This window comes from Pantherophis guttatus, chromosome 5 (assembly GCF_059756535.1).
Source record: "Pantherophis guttatus breed Tessera chromosome 5, ASM5975653v1, whole genome shotgun sequence".
NCBI classification, from domain to species: Eukaryota; Metazoa; Chordata; class Lepidosauria; order Squamata; family Colubridae; genus Pantherophis; species Pantherophis guttatus.
The window spans coordinates 92,546,519-92,565,867 of NC_142067.1; the positions used below are offsets into that span (position 1 = coordinate 92,546,519).

Sequence of the window (19,349 nt, forward strand, 5' to 3'; positions counted from 1 at the left end):
CCAAAGGTGGTCCGTATTTTTCTACTTGCATTTTTTACATGCTTTCGAACTGCTAGGTTGGCAGAAGCTGGGACAAGTAACGGGAGCTCACCCTGTTACGCGGCACTAGGGATTCGAACTGCTGAACTGCTGACCTTTTGATCGACAAACTCAGCATTTATTACTTTATTACTTATTACTCCCTTTATTACTCTTCAAACAACCCCCAGCCTTATCAATCCATCCCAAAGCAGTTTCCAACTTATAGCTGAAAGTACTGTTACCTAGATCTCTGATTCCTCCATTGTCCTTCTTCTCTACAGCAGTGGTGGGTTGCCCCCGGTTCACACCGGTTCACCCTGACATCACCAAAATGCTTCTGCGCATGTGCAGAAGAGTGCGCGTGTGCGCGAGCAAAGGTCATGCGTGTGCGCGGCCCCATTGCATACCGGTAGTAAAGGTAAATAGAACCCACCCCTGCTCTACAGGATTGTATACCAATAGCAGATTCTTCTCCAACCTCATGGCTTAGCAGTGTTGGGAATACAGTTTGTGAATTCAGTGTGGTATATGGATAAAATGTTGGACTAGGAGTGGGGGAGACCCAGTTTCTAATCTACCCTCAATCAGGGAAGGTCCCTGAATGACTGGGTAACTATTTTTTTCTCAGCTCAACCTATGTCACATTGCTGTGGGGAAAACTAGGAGGAGAAAATACATTGTATATTATGTAAAAGCCCTCCTGAATAAAAGGCAGAATAATAAATCAGATCATTAAATGCAATCAACTTATAAACTGCTTCAAAATGTAATAATTTGGCAGGGTGCATACAATTGGATTTAAGAGATAAACTCCTAAACACCAAGTCAGGGTTCTATAAAAGCAGGATTTGAGTTACAATAGAGTCTCTGTAGGTCAAGGCTGAGTTCCCACAGGACTAGTTAATTAACTAGATATGAGCAAATTGTAGGGAAACAAAAAAGATAGTAGGACCATCAAAGCTTTGATGTCCAACATCCTTTTTCAAAAGATGAACTATCCCCCAAGCAATTTTATTCTTACAGTGGCTTCAGATGGGTTTGCACTGAATCTTATTTGGGTTGCTTAATCCATTTTCTTAATTCATATAATATATTAAACCATAGTCCAAATACATTATTGTTTCTGACAACACACTAAGTACTCCCCCAACAATATAACCCAACCCCCAAGCAAGATTAAAACTTGTAAAACTTGTAAAAGCTTGTAGGCTAATCCTTAATAGGCTAATTTTCTTTCTTGTCGGAACTTCATTTGCATGAAATACAGCTGGGCAATAGCACTGAACTTTACTTCAGGCTCCAGATGCAGTGCTCAGTTCCAGCAACTGAGTTTTAAGATCCTGAGATTTTGACCTGGAACATCCCCCCCACCTTAGATTTGGAATTTCCTTGCCATGAGTCTCAGACCTAGCTTGAAACAGTTATTAATTTCATTCAAGATCCAATACTACAAACCAGTAGTGGGTTGCTACTGGTTCTCCCAGGTTCGGGAGAGCCGGTAGTGGAAATCTTCATAGTAGAGCGAACCGGTTCGCTCTGAATGTCATTTGGGCCCTCCCCCCTGCCCACCCACTATACCTACCTTTATTTCGTTTGTTTTTTTGGTCAGCTGTAAGGTGCGGCAGAGGGGATTGCCATGCCTCAGCTGTTTTTTTTCTCAATGTGCTTGCGCGAAGCGAATCGGTGGTAAAACTGATTAGAACCTACCACTGCTACAAACACAATTTTTTTCATTGAAGAAACATCTTCTTAGTCTTGATTATTTAAATGTGTGCATAGATCATTTACAAAATGAAGAACAATGTGAATACAAAAAGTTTTATATTCATTTACTTGCTTTTCTGTTCTACGAATAAAGGTTGAAAAAAGCTTCCTTTATAAGCTAATAGTGAATAAAGTACAAATACTTTATAATACTTTAAATACGGTTGCCCAATTTATAATCCAGACACTTCATAATATAAGGGTGTCTGTGTGTATGTGATCCATTTTCCTTCCTCCCTCCACCTCCCTCCTTCCCTGCACTTGAAGCACAGGATGATTAGAAAGAGCTTTGTGAAGTCAGAATATTGCTAGTGGCTGTTAAATGAGCACCAGCATCCAAGCTGGTAGTATCACATGATGATTGACCTAAGAATTTTTGCTTCAGTTGTATTTGTCAAGAATGTAATGGACACTTGTAGATTTGTAGATACTGAACTCATCTTCTCTGTGATTTTTAGATTCCTGAAGTCTCTCTTCAGGAAAATGCTAACAGTTTAGAGTTTCCACAGGAGACAGATTGTGCTTGTATCTTTTTCCTTTTGTGGACTTGAAGAAGGTATCAAGAAATCTACAAGACCAGGTAAAATATTCTCCCCATTGAAATATTTTTTTCATCATCTGAGTGACAAATTATTGAAAGTGTATGATTAAAACATTTGAAACCAGTACCCGAGGACACAATTTGTCCTAATTTCTCTTAGGTTATTGGAATACCATTTATTTATTTCAAGTGAAATTTGGTTTTAACGGTTTAGGATCAATTTCTATATATATTAACAATCTTTCATTGGTCAATTTGTTATGTAACATTTTGGCAACTTCTGCAAAACGACATTGCCAAATGGTAAAAATAAATAATTACACTGTACTGATTCATATTTAAGAAATTAATTGCTTTTCCAAATTGGTACTGGAACCAATGTGATAAAATTCAGACATTATATTCTTTCTTCATATTATCTAAGATAACTCAATAGAATTATTTTGAACAGTAAATATTTTTAAGTCAGCTCCCAGAAGTAATAGTTTTAGTTTATTGTTGCAGAAAACTAAATACCTCATGACATCATAAAGAATAACACATTATTATGGCATGATCTTGCATGAGCTATATCTACTTCAGCAGATGCATAAAGTCTTAAGGGGCAATACATATATGTCCATACATATATACAAACCAGAGGTAAAAACAAAACCCTGGCTTTGGTAAGCTGATTAAATTTTCTAATGTGATGGGCAAATTTGACTTCAATTTTAGCTTTGATATTTATATCTTTTTTACGAATGTGTCCTAAATGGTTATACTGATAAAAGTAATAATTAAAGTATTCCAGTAGCTGTATCTTCCGTGGTCAATGAAATCTTTGGATACCATGTACAGAGTTATCATTTGCTAGACTAGCACATAAATTTCTATATTTAATATTTATTGTCTCTCCTAATGTTAATTGTTCATTGGTAAAATTAAAATATTAAAAATAAAGATATTATATTTATACTGGATTGTATCTAGCATAAGATGAAATTAAACTTCTGATCTTTACATCTTTGGTACTCTAAATAATTAAAAATAGTGTTAATGGAAAAAGTTACAGATAAAATGCATAACATACATGCATAACAAACTATTTTAATCCAATTTGTGAAACATTCAGATCCAATTGACAGACATATTGTCTTCAACAGTAATGAAAATTTTGTGGAGTTAAGATGAATGAGTTTTTCAAACAGTGGGATTTAGAGGGGAACTCTCAAATCCACCCTTTATTTTGGTTAAAATTTCTCTAGAAATTTTGGAATATTTTAAATGTTAATATGGTAGTTTTAATTATTCCCAATAACAAAAAAAAATAATTGCTAGTAATTTCGAATCTTCCTTATTATTGTATTTTTCATACTTAACAATTTATTAAAGAAGCTTTAAGATATCTTAGGTTTTCTCTAGAATTATAGCATCTGCCTTTATGTTTTAGTTTAGTTTGTTCTATCTAAGTTTGTATGTAATTTAATGGAATCCGTATTTCAAAAAAGAAGCAATGTAAATCAAATATAGTCAATCTGCACGGCTTTATTTAATAAAAAATTAAGATATTTAGCAGCATGAATACATTCTTATTGCATTACTGGCCTTTGTAATTATCTAACATCAGTTGCTTTAGAGCTTTTAATGATTGAGGGCTATTTCTGAATAAGATGGGTAAGAAAATAAGACAACTGAATAAGTTATATGGAATTGTAAGCATCCTACAATAGTTCTATTTTTTGTTTGAATTTCAAAATAGTTGAATTACTCTGAATATTACCTATACTGGTGACAAATGATTTTCACCTGAGGTGTTAATGAGTTGTTAAAATTCAGGCAACTGTAAAATTTGTCACAGAGTTTATGACAATGGAGCTTAGAAGAGAAACAGAAGCTTTTTGCTGATATTGAAGTATATTCTATTTTTTTCTCTAAAACAATACGTTTGAAGACTGATTATTGTTCTTGCATGTTCATACTGTCATCTGCTCCATATGACTGCACAAATACTGAAATTAAATATAATTGGTGAATATATAAAATTTAATATGTTTTGAATATTAAACATTCAGCAAAAATTGGATAATATTTGATATTAATAATTGGAAAAGAAAACAATTAGGAGAAAGTTTGAAAATAAACCCATTCCAGTTCTGTCTTTGATCTAAAAATGGTTTCAAGCCTGCTTAAGAAACAATGACAATCTCTAGTCATAGGAGAATTATTCACATGAAATGATTTTTTCTTTGAAATTCTAAAACTTTTTCACCATTCCTTATTTTGATACATATTAAAGCATTTCAGAGTCCTTGAGAACTTGCCTTAAAAAGAATGACATACTGCAATTCAAAATAAACCAAAGCAATTGCATTTTTAAAATAAGACAACAGATTTATTTTTTATTTTCTAATAATTGTACAGGTCACACACATTATTTGCCTTATTTTTAACCAATTTAAGCAGTGGGACACAAGCTTTTGAATTTAGATCAGTGGGAAAGAGAGCAACTAGAGTCATTTCAAGATCTTTCTTCTTGGGCTGCTTATTTTTTATAGCCATTAGTACATAAACCTATTTTGGAAAAGTGTGTTGATGCAAAAGAATGATTACAATCTTGGGATAAAGAAGGATAAGATTGGAAAAAAAAATATTTAGCAAATGAATCAAATTCAAATTCCAGAACCTGTCAGAGATTGGGGGCCATTCCCATTCATGGACTTTCATAATTTCAGACAAACACCTTTTGTCCAAGAACAACGAGAACATTAAATCATGACACGCCTAGTAACATCTAGACAGCAAAAATTTTAGTCACCAAAATTATTCAAAGGACCAAGATATAAATGCAGGATGAGATGTGGGAAAGCAATCCAAAGATATGACAGTTTGGGATAAAACAGAATTGCCAAAACAAACTCTTGTTGTGTTTGCTGTTTGCACAAATGCTGCCTTTATTTGATTTCCTTTTGGGTTTCTTCTATATTACTCCTTGCACTTTGGGTGCAAATGACCATGCATTATTAGAGTTCCTGATTAAAACAACAACAACTACAAACCATGGATTTTAGAAAGGCTGATTTTCATAAAGTGAGGCAAATAATAAGGAGCATGTCAAAGGAAAAAAACCAAAGGCAAATGTGGTGTCTTGGTGAGGACTTCTTGAAAAGGGAATTTAGGATAGCAAAGTCTCAATAAGGAAGAAAACTAAGAGACATCTAAAGAAGCAATGTGGTTGAATAGGCAGCTCACAATAATGTAGCATTGAGACAAAAGGTGGATATTCATTGGAAATGAAAATAGAGCTAATTATCAACCAAAGCGCTGAAGATTTGGGTTATAAATATAGAAATATAATTATATATAAATCAGTGGTGGGTTGCCCCTGATTCGGACCGGTTCTATAGAACCGGTAGTAAAACTAGCGGGAGGCTACGCCCACCGACCCCGATGTCATCAGGAAGCTTCTGCGCATGTGCAGAAGAGTGTGCGTGCATGCTTGCTTCGCTCGCATGTGGGCACAGCCCCATTGCAAACCAGTAGTAAAGATAAGTAGAACCCCACCCCTGATATAAATATAAGATTAGGAAAATAAAGGTGGAAAATGAGCTAGGACTTGCAAACGAGAAAAATCCAGAAAGAGGGTTTTCTTCAAATACGTCAACTGGAAGAAGAAAACAAAAGAGATAATAAATTCACTGCTTAATCCAAATAGGGAAATCTTAACATATGACCAAGAGAGAGTAGAGGAACCTAACGCCAATTCTGCATTTGTCTTTACGAGGAAATGAATTGGGCAGGATATAGACAGGATAGGTAAATTTAAGTAACTTAGCAGATACAGAGACTAGTCTAACCAAATACATTACCGCATTTGCTTTTGTGAGCAACAGCTCTCTTTATTAAATGCAAATAATGGATTTGCTATTATAGGATTTTAAACATAGAGTAGAAGAGGGGGAAGCGATGGAAAAAAAACAAGGTGAGAAGTTAATGGATTTACATAATAGTGGAGATTGAGAGAAAGGCTGAACATTAGTTTATGCATAATGGGTTAAGAACCCACTGTTGTTGTTCAGGTCTTCTGTAATGGATTTGATTATTTTTTTAAAAATGTTCTGTATTGTAATTCGGTCTGCAGAGTGGGTGATGAAGTTTCTCTTTGAGCCACTTTAGTCATGAAGTATCCCCGGAGGCTGAAATGTTGTACCTTTGTCTTGTCACTGTGTGGTCCTTCCATTTACAGTATGTCCAATTATTCTCTTGCACAGAATAAGACTAGTTTCTCCAGTTTAAAATCTACAGGAGCATTATTAGCAGATGATGATATACAATATATCATGTTAGAGCAGTGCTTTTCAAACTTGGCAACTTTAATATGTGTAGATTTCAGCCCCCCAAATTTCGCAGCCAGCCAGCATGAAAAACACCATTTTAGAGAATGAGCATATTAAGGTGCCCTTAACAGTAGAGGTTGGGGCTTGCTATGGTGTTGTTAGCATAATTATGGGGCAGAGTTGGCATCTGTCATGAACCACAATTCAATTTCAGAATCTGATACTCTGATAACATTGCTTCAGCTGAACTTGTGGATTGTCAACCTCGGGAGTCTTCAAGTCATGATTTGAGGAGGCTGATCAACCATAGGCATCTCCTGATCAGCTGAAGCAGTCGGATGATAAGTCATGACCTCAAAACCCCAGGCCTCCCCACATTCAGTGATGATCAGAGCAGCGCTCTCAATGAGGCTCCTTACTACACAAAGGGCAAGGCCTAAAATAATTTCAGCTAGTTGTCTGCAGAGAGATTTATGTAGCTACTTTGTCTTCTGCCTTTTTTTGGAAACAACAGTTCATGATACTTGTTCTTGTCTTACCTCACTCTTGAACCCTTGAGTAATGGAGCAGCTAATTACCAAACTCAGGTTTTGAAACTTCAAAAAAAAAAAAAAAATTGGACTACTCTATTGTTGCTTGAATTTCAAAAGGATTTATTCAGGCAAACACTTTTGTACAAACCTTTATTTATGATCTTTTTCTTCTGTTATCTGCTTAGTAAATAACTCAGCTCCTTAGCAACTGTGTCTATGTGTATATGCATATGAAACCTGAGACAGAGTGATATCTGGGTTCGTTGCAGAATTTGGTCCCCATGTTTGTGCTTTCTTGTTGCCTTTTACTGCCAGTAATAGGTTATTTTAAATTGGGTAGTTGTCTGAGTCCAAATATATGTCCAGTATAGAGCACAACTTATTGATGATACTTTCGAGTGGGCAATTAGTGCTGCTCTGTCAGTATTTTACATTGGTTTGCCTGTCACTGATCTAGCTCTGTGATTTGTCTTTTGATCTCATTGGTGGATATTTTAGTTAGCTGAATATCCAACAAAGATTTAGGTTTAAGTAAGGTAGGCTTTTTATCTGCTTATCTTCCTAAATGAAGCTTAACCAAGAAAATCTTCAACCACAGATTCTGCTGAAACTAAACATTAGAGTTTGGTCCACAGAATAAAAAACCCTCTTCAGCAGGATTAAAAAAAGAGGGGAACTTGCAGCAGAAGATTACATTTATATTATTTAGTATGCAAGATAAACAAAGCTTTTTTAAAAAGCTACTTTGACTTCTGAAGTTTTATCTGGAGTGTTCAAATAGTGATATGATTGTATATGATTCACATGGACATTCTAAGAAGCCTTGAAGAGGGGGAACATTTGGTAAAGAAATTAAAACACAGTTTTCTGATCTGACATTTTTATAGTGGTTTCACTTTAGAATAGATATATTTAGACAAATGTTTATGTTTAAATATTGAAAAATATTTAAACTATGAATTTCAGAAGTTTCTGATGAGGAAATGGAAAACTCTTAATGAGGATAATTAATGAATTGATATCCTGCAGAGTGGTGGGAGACATTATGATTAAAAATGGATTGCCAAAATCTCTCTAGAGAAAGAAGAGATGTTCAAGATCACATACATATACTCTGGGCAGCTACTTTATGTGACTAGATAACAGAAACCAAGGTTTTTGTGGCACTTGAAATCAGCTGGAAGTTGCAGGATTTCATTGAGTTTATGATCATTAATGTGCCTCCATGGACTCAAGATTCAACAAAGTCTCATTTCTTAAACATTTTGGATTTTACTTTTAAAAAAATTTGTATTACATTTTAAACATTGAGAACCTTCAGAACCAAAGTTTTATCATATTTAGTGGGTGCCATATTCCTTCAATTATTTAAGAAAGAAGATTACAAGTTTAAGATTTTATAAAAATTTTCCATTTTGGAATACACAGCAAAAGGGTGATGAGAGTATTGATTTAGAAAGTAAAACTTTCTAAATCAATACTCACATCACTCTTTTGCTGTGTATTCCAAAATGGAAAATTTAAGGGTTTAAATGGACTTGAAGTAGGATTTTGAAGTTAATTAAATGACTACTTCTTGTGGGAAATATTCTATGTCAACATCTGGATAAGTGTTAAGATGACTAGAGGAAACCAGAAGGAAATGGTTCTGCTGAGATTAATATTTTTGAGCATAGAAAACAATTTTAATTGTTAAAATTATCTACCATGATAGATAAATTAGATGGCATTATGGAAAAGGAACAGATTTTATCAAATTAATTTGAAACCAAGTTAAATGTGAATTTAAAAATGTATAAGCTGCTGAAAAAAGATGAAACAGTGGATACACTAAAAGATGAACCATTGGATATACAAATGAAACCAGCTATTATTTAATAATTAAAAACAACATCCAAATACTAAATGAGAAGAGCAATATGGATAGTTTTTTTAATATTGTATTTACAAAGAGTTTGTTAAAATTGTCAACGATTTGTGAGAATCGACAGAATATGAAGAGTGACATGGATCTTTATGCTGAATCTACAAAAAGGATTTGCTAAAGTCAGCAATGAGAGCATAAAAAGGAAACAGATGTTTAGATAGTATTTCAGGAGACTAAAGATTGTTTTGAGAAAGGAGAAAGAATAAAGAATTGATTTATTTGATCAAGGCTAAAATAAATGGATTGCTATTTCTGGCAATATTTAATGGATCAGGACAATGTTTTAAAAGTTTTAATGCTGGTCTGTGACTGTAATAAAAATTGAATTGAATTGAATTTTAAGTGTTGAGATAGGGAAATTTTGTTTAAATAGAAAATGAAAAATAAATATAAAAAGAAGGATTCAAAGTGGGTTTGTTAGATTTGCAATAGTTAGGTTGTTACTTCAGAATCTTAATGGACCTTTGCCAATTAAGATTGAGTGATGAAATTTTAAAGACTTATTTTATAGAGAATGGGATGGGATGGGATGTGGGATGAAAGGATTATTGATTGTATTTTAAGAGATAAACTGATAATGTTTATTATATATGGTGGAGGCAAAGTTTCTTTTTTCTCTGCATTTTTCTTTTTTTATCTTTTGTAGTTTGTATTAGTTTTATCTATGTTATTTTTAATAAAATTATTATATAAAGAAAACATAAACTATACATTTTGTGTAGATTTTAAAAATGTACAGCTTATTGCAGGAGATGTGAGTAGTTATATGTTTATGAATCAGCATGTGCAAAAGTGATACAGAATAGAAATGGATCTAAATGATTGCTTATTAGAATTTTCCCTAACTTGTACATCTTGCCCTGTATATATGTTGAAAATATAGTTTCCAGATTTCCCACCTAGCATATCTTGATCAAGCATAGACATTGGGAATTCTTGTAGTTGCACTCTTTTGAAAGGTAGCTGATTAGAAAATTTTGGTTTAGTAAGATGTTTGTGATCATGGAGTGTGTATGTAATATATAGAAAGAAGAGCCTGAGAAATATTTTCTAAATGGAATGCTTTAGCAGCCCTTTTGAGATTTAAGGGATTAACTCATAGCCACCAATTAGAAGTTATTGTTAAATCCTTTTAAAAGCAGAAAGCAGTTAGTGTTAATCCTGATGATCTGTTTCACATTGCAACCATTGATGAAGAAAAACTGCAACAGGAATGTTACTCAATTCTTAACACTGATTGGAATATAAAATGTGAGACCAAATAAGTGAATTAGGCATGATATTTAATAGATATTAGTTGAAAGGTCACAAACATTGCATTGCTATTTGTGAATTACTCTATTTTCTCTCAAATCTTAGTATGCCACAGTGCATCATGGCACAGGTGGGGGAGGGACAGTGTGGTATTGTTGGAGAGATTAGTGAAGAATGCCAGGAATGTAAATCAAGATGGTATAATTCCAAAAGGGGCACCCAAAGGTCCATCCTACTGCCCAGCTAAATCAAGTAGGCATCAAGCAGGTAGTGATATATGAAGATCCTGCATGATCTCTTCAATGATAACATGAAACAAATCATTTAATACCAGGATATCAAACTCGATTTCATTGAGGGCCGCATCAGGGTTGTGTTTGACCTTGGGGAGCCAGGGTGCGCATGGCCAGGGTGGGCATGGCCAGCTCAACGTCATTCATGTCAGATCCTGTGGTGGCCTGGGCACTCTGCCAGCAAAAATGGCCTCCCAAGCACCATTTTCGGCTGCGATGGCCTCCTGCAACCCTTTGCCAGTGAAAATGGAGCTTGGGAGCCCGTTTTTGCTGGCAGAAGCACCGCGGGCCGGTCCTTCATTGTTTCCAGGGTGGGGCCATGGGCTAGATCTAAACACCCCACGGGCCGCATTCGGCCCGCAGGCCTTGAGTTTGACACCCCTGATTTAATACTATGTAGGGAAGGCAATGGTCAGCCATTTTTTCATTTGCAAGAAAATTATATGGAAATGCAACATAAAGTGTTTGACAATATAGAGTTGGATGATAGGCTCCCTCCAATTGGATGGCACTCAACATGTTACTGGAGATCTTTTGCAGTTCTAAGAGATTCTGTTAAATATCATATTTTGTCCAAGAATCTTTCCCAACACTAGATACAGTGGTGGGTTCCTCCCAGTTCCGCCCAGTTCCGCTGAGCCAGTAGTGGTGACGATATGACGTCACCAAACCATTTCTCTTTGTTCGGGAGCTGCCCGCCACCGCATTATTCTTACCTTTTATTTGGCCCTGCCCCCAATCTATTCGCTGCCTCCTGAGCCCCAGCTGATCGGCTAGAAGGAAAAAAAACTGTTTAAACTTTTGCTGCGGGGCTTCAAAGGGGCCGCCCTAAAGCTGATCAGTGTTAAAAGACAGTGTGGTGGTAGACCGGTACCTCCAAAAACAAATGAGTAGACCAGTGCCTGGTAGACCGGTGCCTCCAAAAACAAATGGGTAGACCAGTGCCCCCAAAAACAAATGGGTAGACCGGTACAGCTCTGCAAGCAGTTAAAAGCCTGGTAGACCAGTACCTCTGCTAAATCCTAAAGAATTGTCACATGACCATCAAGCCACGGCCACAGAACCAGTAGTAAAAAATTTTAGAACTCACCCCTGACTAGATAGTATAGGATATTGTTACTTTCATACCCACACATCAATATTCCATTTTGTGCAAGTGCAATTGTTTATATTCAAGTGGTCTCACTTTCTTCATTAACTTACAATTTCCTTCTTGATTTAACTATAACTATTCCCCACTTTTAAAATGCTATTTAGTTAATATGCTTAAGAGCCACAGCAATTTTTCTGCATGTGATACATGCACATTCAACAAAGGCCCAAATAGTTTGGGAATAGATGAATTTGAATGACAGGTTTCATTTACTTTCTATTTACTCCAAGTGGGGTTTCTATGGTGGTGCTCACAAACAGTCCCCTTTGTAATTGCTGCCCATCTTGGTGTTTAAATTTTAACTGCTTTTTACAAATTAAAGAAAAAAATATTGGAGAATGCTAGCTTGTTACAAATCATAATGTCAGCCTCCAGAACTATTTTTATTTTGAAGCTTATTTCTCCTCATTGGCACAGTTAGCCAATGGGAAAAATAGAAGAGTTTTGCTTTAAGGGTTTGAATCAAATGTAAGATGGGATCACTTCAGTTGTGAAATCCTCTGCGGGTTGCCACCAGTTCACTGCCTGTGCATATGCACTGCGCACCAAATGCACACTGCATGTACATGCACAGTGCGTGCCAAATGCATACAGTGCACTTGTGCATGTGCAGTGCATGCCAAATGCATGCTGCACGCACATATGCAGTGCATGCCAAATGCCACACTGTATGTGCATGCATGTGCAGTGCGCACCAAACACATTCTTCACACGCACACATGCACAATGCTCACTAAACACGCTCTTTGCGCTGAAAAAGGAGCCGTTTGAAGGTAAGTAGAACAGCGAGGGGGGGCACAGCTGATCATTGGAAATACCGGTTTGAACAAACCCATAGCTGTTTTTACTAACGGTTCGCCTGAACCGATGAGAACCAGTAGCATTTCACCCCGGATCACTTGAATCTGGTTTGAATCTTGGGGACTTTGTGGACAATATCCACATAGTATGGGCAACAAAATAGAAGTAGTTTGCCCTTGCCTTCTTCCAGGATGTTGAGCCTATTATCTTGCTTGCTGGATCAGATTCTAGCCTTTTTTTTTTAAGGTCTGTGAGGAGCTATCACTTCCTGTATTTCGTGGTCCACAATTATAGAAAAACAACAAAAATGTTCTTAGTGATAAATCATAGGCATTTTATCCTATAATGAAGGCAATCTTCACATATAATCTTCACAACTATCACTAAAACATCACAGTAAGGATACATCCACATTGATTAATTGCATGCACACAAATCCTTATCTAATAATCACTGCTCCCTTATTAGGAAGCCTTTGCAAAGTGCCAAGAAAAAAAAATCCAAATGCAAATGTTTCTTCTTCCCTTTGAATTTTTTGATGATAGCAATGAGGGTAATTTGGCTCTAGATGCTGAGAGTACTTAATTTAATTAACTAGTGCTTTAAATGCTTTCTAAGTAGAAATATTTCATGTAACTGATTAATTAATTCAACTGGAACCTTGTGACCATGTCACAACTTTAATAAATTAAGGACAGACGTTTGCTTCCAATTTATGTAAAAACTTATGCTGACATCTATGAAATATTTGCTGTATGCTGCCAATTTAATATTATTGGGTTTTTTTATTAAATGAAAATTTGTAAAGTCAATGGGTCGCATCATCTTGTTGGAAGAAATGTTCATCTGGATTCAGTTCCAAGTGGGGAGAAAGACACTGGAAACATGGAGGCTAGATGGTTTAATGGTGGACAGGACCACATGGTTTGAGGTCCTGGGCAAAATGAGCACATGGGTGAGAGAGAGAGTGAGATTTATACCCTCTCTTGGGCCCCACCTTGGCACTTCCTGTTCCTGTGTAAGAAATGCATTCTGATTGGTTGTCAGAATCCAATGGGCCATGCAGGGGTAACTTTGTAGGTTGTCTTGAGTCCCAGGCTTGGTTGAATCTTGCTGAGTGATGCAATCTCCCCAGGTGCCATGTGGTGAGTTCTGTTGCTAGATGGGTAGAGGGCTAATCCTATCATGTCCTGAGGGCCATGTCTTAATCCCATCACTTTCGAGCTGAAGTGGGTGGGGTGGGTGGGCAGGCGCAGGGAGCATGTTTCTCCTTTTCTCATCCAGGGAAATTATTATTATTTATTCAATTTATATCCCGCCCTTCTCCTAGTGGACTCAGGGCGGTGCACAGCCAGAACTAAAACACATATCAATACAAAATTTAAAATTATTAAAAGAATTAAATAACTGTGGCCCAAAAATTTAAAACATTGAAAACTAAAACCCATTTGACAATTTAAAAAGCTAAAAAAGACTAAAAAATATATCCTGCCCTTTTAATATTTCCTAGAATATTTCATTCTTCTAGGAGGTGGGTGGGTGCTAACTTTCTTACAAGCTGATCTACTTTATCTGAGTTTATAAATTAAGTAGGATTAGGCTAGTTAGGAGTTAAACAGAAGGTTTCTAGAGAATGTTGGGCTGTAAATTAGACTAAAAGTAAACTAGAAACAGAGTATCCAAAAATAAACTATGTGATCCCTCTAAGACTACATCTGTCTAGGGTTGAGCCTTTTTAAATATTTGGAGGAAATACTGTAAACATAGACTTCCTTCCGTCATCACCAGCTAAATTAAAAATTTTTAATTTAAATTAACATTAACATTTTTCATGACACTATTATGATCTAGATTTGACTTCAACAGGTACAAAATATATTCAGGGTATTATTTTAAGTTGGCAGGTAGATAGGACTGTACGATCAATTTCACTTACAATTATAGATTTGTATCAGAGAACAATGGCAATTAAATTAATATTTTCAGAGCATATAATTTCACCTTTCCCTTGACTTTTACTTATTCATATTTTTCAGTAACAGCAAAAGAAGGCTATTGCCAATTTGTTGGGTCAATCAAATGTGGGAAGTGTGATTTTGACAACATTTTCACCTGCCATGACTTGGAAAGTGTAGTGTTTATGCTTGCCCTTTTAGTGTTGCAGGAAAAAACTGTTGAAAATTAATTACATTGGTGGCCTGGATTGCTATATTGTTTGATACTGTTTTAAAGGGTTTTCTATCCAAGCTGCAAAATTGTTCCAGAAGGCAAAAATACAGATACTGTAATGTCAACCAGGCATCTTAGAGATTCTTCTAAGGTTATAAGTCAGGGTGCCGTGCTAGATGGTGGAAAATTCTTATTCATCCCCTGATATCTCAGTTAGCAAGGTATGAAAAAATAATAACAACCTAACACCTGAATCTGGACAACCTGTGCCAATCAAAGGCACAAAATTGGTTAAGTTATCTTGTCGCATGGGACATATTATTCCACATGCACCTTTCTCCATCCCAGACAATAAAAATACAATAACAATTTTAAAAAGAACCAGTTTGCTGCCCTTTCATAACACTCCTGAAAACTTCTGCCTTAAGCATCTGCTTCGTACAGTTTAATGAGGTGGTTTTAATGGGCCACATGAGACAAGTACAAGTTTTTTTTTTAACACGTAGCTTTAGCAGGCTTCCCATTTTTTTCCCATTTTAGTACTGCATGCCACATTTACCCTTCACACTTCCCATTCACACTCTTCATATCCATTTAAATTATGAGTAAAGTGACTTTTTCACATCAAATACAAAGACATTTCTTTGAAAATATAAATGCTTTCTTTCTTTCTTTTTTTTTTTGGCTTGGAACAAATTTCAAATTAGTATGCTTGTGAACATTAGCATTATTTTCCCGCCCCTCTATGAATTGTAATAGTTCTTCCATTTGTCTTGTTCCTGTAATATATTTAGTGGCAGTTTTAAATGATAACCACCCAAACTGGGTTCTACCATCTTTATAATCTCAAATCATTGATGTTTTAAACAATGCATTAAAGATTTGATTAGCTTTGCTTCAAGCTTTGTAGTACATAGTTTTGCTTTCTAATTTGAAGCAACCTAAACGATTCATTAGCATAATCGAGAAAGCTATTTTCTTGCATTTTTTTAAAAAAAATCCAAGCCGGTTATCTTTACAATGTCATGCTTGGGAACTAGTGTTTGTTTCAACACTGCGTAGACAATTTTCTGATGCAAATCATGGTCTGTGGCAAATTAACAGAATAAAGTTAAATGTGGGAAGAGAAAATTCTAAAGTAAATGTGAAGACAAAGGATTTGCTTTCCTCTGAAATGTTGGCAAGGCTGACTCTTTTGGGATGACTCTGCATGTGATCAGCTTGCCGCTTTTACAAGTATGCAGCACTAGCAGAAAGAATATCTGAGGGGGATACGTGAACCCAAGTCAGCTGTCTTAACCTTTCTATGAAGTAGCTTTTGAGCATCCAGCTGTTATTAAAAATGATCTGAAGGTTTCATTAAACCGCTGCCAATTTTACATAAGCCTAAAGCCAGTCAGCTGAAAGACATGGGAATGGGGGCAAATGTAGTATCTATTGTCAGAGCTCCAGATCAGACTTTCCTTTACAGCTTGCTCAGATTTTCTGGATGGATTTTATTCTCTTCCAGCTGATTAAACTGGCCATCTTCTAGCGTTCTTTATCCATGCACACTGTTCAGTGTTAATAATTCTTAGTTGGGCAGTTTTATTGGGAGAAAATGGTCCTGCAGATATCCAGCCTCAAACCATGAAGGGCTTTTAAGGTAGCAACCAACAACCAGCAATCATTGCATGTCTCAGGGTAAAATGTTATATGGGTGCTTCAAGAAGTGTACAAGAGTCCAATCAAGAAGTAACTAAGGCATGTGTGACATGAGAAATGACTGCTATTGCAGGAACGAGATGCTATTTTAGAGCAATGTTTCCCAACTTAGGCAACTTTGAGATGTGTGGATTTCAAGCCCCAGAATTCTTAGCAATGGCTCTGTTGGTTGAAAAACTCTGGGAGTTAAAGTTGACACATTTTAAAATTGTCCAGGTTGGGAAACACTGAGCTAAATGAGGTTAGGAATGTAACAATGGAAAAATGTGACAAATCAATATGGACTTCATTTTCCTTCTTTGAACAGTTGAGTAGACACGCCATACCAGGGGTGAAATGCTCCCGGTTCGGACCGGATCACCCAATCTGTAGTGATGGCGGTGGGTGGTTTGGAGAACCAGTAGCAAAAATCCCTGCCCCCCCCAGCTGAGCCGCACGATCATCAGAGGCTTTTTTTTTTTTACTTTTAAAAGCATTTTTTCTACAACCTCTTCCGAAGAAAGAATGCTTTTAAAAATTAAAAAAAAAGCCTCTGATGATCACGCGGCTCAGCTGGGATCATCAGAAGCTTTTCAAAGCATTTTTTTCTGCAATCTCTTGGCCGAAGAGGTGGTAAAAAAAATGCTTTGAAAATGCTTTGAGTTGTCTCTGGCAACTCCCAGCTGAGTTGCCTGATCGGAAGAGAGATATTTTTTAAAATGCCTCTCTGATATCCCAGCTGAGTTGCCTGACTGGCAGAGGCTTTTCAAAGCATTAGAAAAAATGCTTGGAAAATTTTTTTTTTAAAAAAGTTGGCCACGCCCACCCAGTCACATTAATCCCCCCATCAAGCCATGCCCATAGAACCAGTAGTAACAGATTTTACATTTTACCCCTGCGCCAAACTATATGCTGAACATGCTATATTTTGCCTCTCTTCTGTATGTAGCTGTGTGTAGGCAGGTAGAGAAGCAAGAACAAGACGGAATTGCCATCTTCTCATTTCCTTCCTTCCTTTCATCTCACAGAGACCACCAGAATTGCCTGCAAGAAGGAGCTAACCATTACAGTGCCATTTTTATTAACCCCCCTCCTTTTTCTCAGAGGTCATTGGAACCCACTGCCTTATGAAGAAGAGCAGCAGGCATGATCTGCCTTTGGTGGTGGAGGTGAATGGGCAGAAAGATATCATATGAGCTCCCAAACCTTACCAGCCACAAACTGGATGTAAGCAAAATGCCTGAAAGCCAGGATCACCAGAGAAACCTGTGTCTTAGGGTTAGGGTATTGAATAGAAAGGCGGGGCTAAATGAATCAAAAGTTGGAATTAAGATTGCCGGGAGAAATAGCAACAACCTCAGATATGAAGATGATACCAATCTAATTTCAGAAAGCGAAGAGGAACTAAAGAGCATCTTGATGCGGGCGAAGAAGGAGAGTGCAAAAGTTGGCTTGAAACTCAATATTAAGAAAACTAAGATCATGGCATCCGGCCCTCTCAATTCCTGGCAAATAGATGGGGAAGAAATGGAGGTAGTGACAGATTTTATTTTCCTGGGCTCCAAGATCACCGCAGATGGGACCTGCAACCAAGAAATTAAAAGACGCTTGCTCCTGGGGAGGAAAGCTATAGCAAATCTAGGCAGCATACTAAAAAGCAGAGATATCACCTGCCAATAAAAGTGCATATAGTCAAGGCTATGGTTTTCCCAGTTGCAATGTATGGCTGTGAAAGTTGGACCATAAGAAAGGCTGAGTGCCAAAGAATTGAGGCCTTTGAATTATGGTGCTGGAGAAGACTCCGAGTCCCTTGGACTGCAAGGTGATCAAACCAGTCAGTCCTAGAGGAGATCAACCCTGATTGCTCTTTAGAAGGCCAGATCCTGAAGATGAAACTCAAATACTTTGGCCACCTAATGAGAAGGAAGGACTCACTGGAGAAGAACCTAATGCTGGGAAAGATTAAGGGCAAAAGAAGAAGGGGACGACAGAGAATGAGGTGGCTGGATGGAGTCACTGAAGCAGTAGGCATGATCTTAAATGGACTCCAGAGAATGGTAGAAGACAGGAAGGCCTGGAGGAACGTTGTCCATGGGGTCGTGATGGGTCGGACACAACTTTGCAACTAACAACAACAACAATTGAATAGTTGCCATCTATTGAATAGAATAGAGCTGGAAGGGACTTTGGAGGTCTTCTAGTCCAGCCCCCTGCTCAAGCAGGAGAACCTATACAATCTCAGACAAGTGACTGTCCAGATTCTTTTTAAAAACCTCCAGTGATGAAGTGCCTATGCTTTCTGAAGGCAAGCTGTTCCACTGGTTAATTGTCCTCACTGTTAGGAAATTTCTCCTTAATTCCAGGTTGCTTCTCTCTTTGATCAATTTCCAACTATTACTTCTTGTCCTGCCCTCTGGTGCTTTGGAGAATAATTTGACCTCCCCTTCTTTGTGGCAGCCCCTCAAATACTGAAATACTGCTAGAATGTCACCCCTAATTCTTTTTAGGGTATTAGGGTTACTCTGAGGAAACTGAAGAAAATAGGTATTTTTTGAACCTGGGGGTGAGGTTTGTTTTCTTGATTGACTAGTACAGAGCAACATTAAGGACTGGCATTTGAGATTTTTTTTTCTATTTGGGATGTATTTTTAACCAGAAGAAAAAATATTTCCTGCTTTTTTATTGATTTATAAGTCATACAGGGAATCTACCTGCTTGAAGAGTAGGGACTAAATCCTTTACAGAGGTATAAATAAATAAGCATGGTAAACAAAATAGAAACTGATCACGTATTACTGTGCCTTATACTTGATCTTACCCAAAAGGTTGAGAAGTGTTACTGTAGATCTTTAGTGGGTGATTTTAACAGACAATGCTTCTCCATGGAGATCTCC

At 36.8% G+C, this 19,349-nt stretch overlaps 1 protein-coding gene across 5 annotated transcripts in view; it reads left to right on the forward strand.

Annotated features, from left to right (window-relative positions):
* The first annotated feature begins 2,026 nt into the window (after positions 1-2,026).
* Positions 2,027-19,349, forward strand: part of OCA2 (OCA2 melanosomal transmembrane protein) — a 217,534-nt gene continuing 200,211 nt past the window's right edge. For 4 of the 5 annotated variants that reach the window (XM_087895329.1, XM_087895328.1, XM_087895330.1 and 1 more), the window contains exon 1: positions 2,075-2,365. The gene's annotated coding sequence lies outside the window, so the exon portion shown is untranslated. Of the gene's footprint in view, positions 2,366-19,349 lie in introns of all 5 variants that reach the window. The other variant, XM_034431376.3, reaches the window with a different exon arrangement.